This window comes from Pteropus vampyrus, unplaced genomic scaffold (assembly GCF_000151845.1).
Source record: "Pteropus vampyrus isolate Shadow unplaced genomic scaffold, Pvam_2.0 Scaffold591, whole genome shotgun sequence".
Taxonomy (NCBI): domain Eukaryota; kingdom Metazoa; phylum Chordata; class Mammalia; order Chiroptera; family Pteropodidae; genus Pteropus; species Pteropus vampyrus.
Genome location: NW_011889372.1, coordinates 81,178 through 85,937, shown reverse-complemented (window position 1 = coordinate 85,937; position 4,760 = coordinate 81,178). Strand labels below are relative to the sequence as shown.

General features: G+C 36.4%; 2 pseudogenes; both read right to left on the bottom strand.

Moving 5' to 3' along the window:
* Positions 1 to 874: 874 nt before the first annotated feature.
* On the bottom strand, positions 875 to 3,796 carry LOC105308559 (annotated as a pseudogene).
* Positions 3,797 to 4,012: 216 nt separating this feature from the next.
* The window catches only part of LOC111733620, a 42,440-nt pseudogene continuing 41,692 nt past the window's right edge, over positions 4,013 to 4,760 (bottom strand).

Genomic DNA, 4,760 nt, shown 5'->3' with positions numbered 1-4,760 from the left:
GAAAGACATTGCAGTTCCTCTTTGAAAATTTTTCAATTTGTGTAATATATTTAATATTTTCATAGGAGTAAAGTAATGATGATTACAATGATAATTCAATGTAGACAAAGGTTACATAGAACTTTATTAACACAGGAAATAAAATTTACATGTATTTTTGTTGCAAAACAATATGCTAGTGTACAATTCAGGAAAGTAATTGAATTTCAATAGAAATTAAAGAATAAAGAAATGATACAAATTCTGGTATTTTATGTATTTCAAATTGATTATTGGGGACCTAAAATAAGAATGACATGAACTGAATTGTAAGTTTCTTTTCCTCCATTAAGTTGATGATGTATTGTTTTTGAAGTTAATAATAAATTGCATAGATGTATAGGTTTTTAGTGAATTTCAGAGGCACGTGAATTTTAAAATATTGAATAACACTAATATTAATCATTCTCTACAGCAGCAATTAGAGTTACCAAAGAGAAGAGTAAGATTATATATTTTGCTATCATCTATTTAAACAAACTCGGTTACTTATTTACACCTACAACCTATCAACTACCAGGGAAGAAAAGATAACAGAACTAGAATTTACTGAATTTATGCACTATGTCAGATATATTTTCTTTGGTTTCACACATTATTTATGAATTAAATCTAAATATAGTATTTTTTTTTGTAGATAAGGACGGAGTGAGGACAATCGATCTTCTCTAGTTTATAAAATCAGAGCTAAGTATATTCCAGCTGACCTAAAACTCATATTTTTTCCATTCTAAACATGTGTTTTCTTTTTTAAAATCTGAGGGGATTTTTTAAATGACTCTTGATACACAGTGCATTAAAACATCAGAAAGGTGTTCCATAAAAACAGAAGTAACTATTTATCAGTAGATGAATCACTATGAAAAAATTGGGTTTTCATTACTTTGTTGACTGTATCCTTGACATCTTGATTTCTTAGACTATAGATCAGAGGATTCAACATGGGAATCACCTCTGTGTAAAACACAGATGCCTCTTTGACAGTGTGTCTGGAGTTTTTAGAGTTGGGTACACAGTAGAGGAAAAGGATGTGCCGTGGAAGATGGTGATGTCCGCTGGTGTGAGGCACAGGTGGAGAAGACTTTGTGGTGCCCACCGGCTGAATGCATCTTCAGGGTGGTCACAACAATGAACAAATAAGATGTGAGCATGACGAGCAGTGTACTTACCTCATTAAAGGTGGCAACAGTGAAAAGAAGCAACTGGCAAATATAAGAATCAGAACAGGAGAGAGAGATCAGGGAGGATAACTCACAACAGAAATGTATTGAAACCCCAAAAAGATAGTTTGATAGCAGAACATGTGAGTACCAAGGAACATGGTACTCCCCATGCATAGGCTACAACCACAGGCAGAGCACAGAGTCTTTGGGACATGGCGACTGTGTAGAGCAGAGGGTTGCAAATGGCCAAAAAGCAGCCATAGGCCATCACAAAAAATAGAATTAATTCAGTCTTCACAAAGGTACAAAAGAAAAAGAATTGCACCATACAACCTGAAAATGAAACGGTTCTGTCTTCTACGAGTACGTTCACCAGCATCTTGGGAGCAATGATGGAGGAATAGCAGAAATCCACAAATGAGAGATGGCTTTGAACAAAGTCCATGGGAGTGTGTAGTTTGGGGTTAATATTGATGATCACAATCATTCCAAGATTTCCTACCACTCTGAAGCTGTAGATGGCTAGATATACCAGGAAGAGGGGAACCTGTGGTTCCGGGTAATCTGAGAAGCCCAACAGGGTGAATATGGCCCCAGCTGTTGCATTTCCCCCTTCCAGAAACGTATTTCTTCATGGTAGGCTCTGAAAATCAGACCTGGAAATTATATATTATGGAGAATGATTGATGCATGATGCATGCCTAATTCTCTCCTGTGTAGAGTGAGAGGTAAAACAAAATAATCTGGGTTAAATCTCGATAGGTGTTAAGGATCCAGGAATATCTAAAGTTGAATACAATGTTTAATAGTTAATGTTACTTTCTCAAAAATTTAGAAATTCTATTCTTGTTATAAAATATCATTTTAAAACCTACAAATGTACTAGTTATGAACTTGAGTGATTAGATGGTAGTATGTAACCAAATCCTCATGTAAGACATTCTAATCTCATTGAATTCTTAAATTCTGCAAGGAAACATTTAGAAAAGTGAAATAATGTTTTATTGGTTCTATAATTACTCATGACAAGTGGAAGCATGTGAAATAACTTCTATAATTAGAGTTAATTTTGTAAAAACATATCTGCATATATTGTGACATAAAGAAAAAATAGTATACGTTCTTACTTATGTCCATATTTTAAATATGAGCCTAGCACTTTAATCATCATTCCTCTTTTTGAAGAAATAGGTCCGATATCAAAGTAACTAATGACTTACATCTTAGTAAAGAATGTCTATTGAATTGACCTGCTCTTCTCTAAGATGAGCACAGAGAAAGTTGTAAATGCCATGACTTGTCTAATGACTTATAGATCTTAGATAATCAACCTGCAACCAGAACCCAGATTCTTCCATTTCTAAACATGTACCCATCTCACTATGCAAGGCTCTGATCCATATTACAGTTTGACATATTAGCATTTTTATTTTGTAAAGACCACGTTTTCACAATTCCTTGGTAATTCTTTTGACTACATTAAAGACAGACTTCATACTATGAAACTAAGGGAACTAGTCCAGAGACTGTACTGAGGGACACAGAGATGCTCTCGAGATCTGTGACAAGCTGACACATAGAGAATAAGAGAAACATCTGTGTTAAGAGATCATTTTGGTAATTACCCTCAATCGCTGAGAAAGACACGTCCCTTCTCTAGGCCCTTCTCTCCTCTCCCTAGAAGAACTCGTACATTTCTCTATTACGTGTCAAGAATACGGATGAGAATTAAGATGTCTCCATATTCTGAAGACAATTATGATAAAGGAGCTTTTAAAACAGAGAAAATGGTGGGATTTCTCAAATTGGTATCCAAGTAAGACCCCAGTTAAATTTGAACCTCAGAGAGATAACAAATTTTTACTATAAGTGTGTTCAAAATATTGTATGGACATCTTCATAATAAAGAAATATTTATTGTTTATCTGGAGTTCACATGAAATTTAGTGTTCTGTATTTTTGGTTGCTAAATCTGGCAAAACCATATCTAAAAGAACCCAGAATATTATGATAACCGTCATATCCCAGTTCACCTAGAACTTTTCTCATTATAGTACTATATAGGTCATTCATTCCACTACTTTAAATGTATATAAACATGATATATATTATCTATATACTATACATATATACACACAAACACACAGACAGAGAGACAGAAAGACAGAACAACACAAGAGACAGACGGAGACAGAGAACTAATTAAGTGCAATGAATTATCCTAAGTTCTGTGTCCATGACATGTAATTTAATATTTCCAAAATTTCCAAGAAATTATTTTTATTTGCCTCATTTTTCAGATATAAAATATGCGAATTAGCAAAGACACTGGACATTGTGATAACAAAGAGTAAAAAATAATAAGGAAAGCAGGAAGTGAATAACAAGCAAGATATAAACATACACGGGTATCTCACTCTGTGCAAAAGCTGGCAAAGATATGTTCTTCCTTGTTAAGAAAAAGGAATTCAATTTTAAAATGAATCATAGTTTCCATAATGGACTAGAAAGTGTGATCGTCCTGAGTTCTTTATTAAGTTTATGGAGGTTTTACAGCAATCTAAATGTGTGTGCATTAACAGTCCATTACCCATACCCAATTAAAATATTTCAGGTGAATAAAAGTAAAGAGGTAAGATTCACACTGGAAAGATGCTCAGTCCTACCCTTGTCAGTTGCAGAGACAAAACAATAATGCAATCAGACAGCTCACTCATAGAGACCTACCTCCTGGCTGTTCTCTCCGTTCCTACACTGCAGACCACCCATTCATCCCTCCACTAGACTCCAGTTGGGGACTCCAAGTCCTGCTAAGAAAATATTCTCTGGGAAAATATGTTGGAGCTCAACACTTTTCTGGAAGCCTCCTTCACGTCCTTGTTCCTCAAGCTGTAGATCAGAGGGTTCAGCATAGGGATCACCACAGTGTAGAACACTGTGGACATCTTGTCTGTATCCTCACTGTTGCCTGAACTGGGGCGGCAATAAGTGAAAAGGATTGTTCCCTGTAAGATGACGATGGCTGTGAGGTGGGAGGCACAGGTGGAAAAAGGTTTTGCGCCTCCCCTCCTCAGAGCACTTCCTCAGGATGGTGATGAGAATAAACAAGTAGGAGGTGAGGATGATCACGATGGTGATGAGCTCATTGAACGTGGCCACAATGTATAGCAGCAGTTCATTCAGAGTGACATCAGAGTAAGCAAGAGATAAGAGAGGGGGCAGATCACAAAAGAATTGGTTCATCACATTTGATCTGTAAGATGTGATCTCAAGAGCTAAACACAAGTGAATCAGAGAACACACAGTTCCACAGAGGTAGCAGCCGGAAACCAGCTCCACACAGAGATTCTGGGCCGTTGTGACCATGTACAGCAGGGGGTTACAGATGGCCACGAAGCGATCATAGGCCATCACGGCCAGCAGGAACACCTCAGTGATTCCATAGGCACAAAATAAATAAAACTGCGCCATGCATCCCAGGTTTGGAAATACTGCAGATGCAAGCCAAGGAATGCCAGCGGTCAGAAGAAGCTGGAAGAAGCAATAAACAAATCTTTT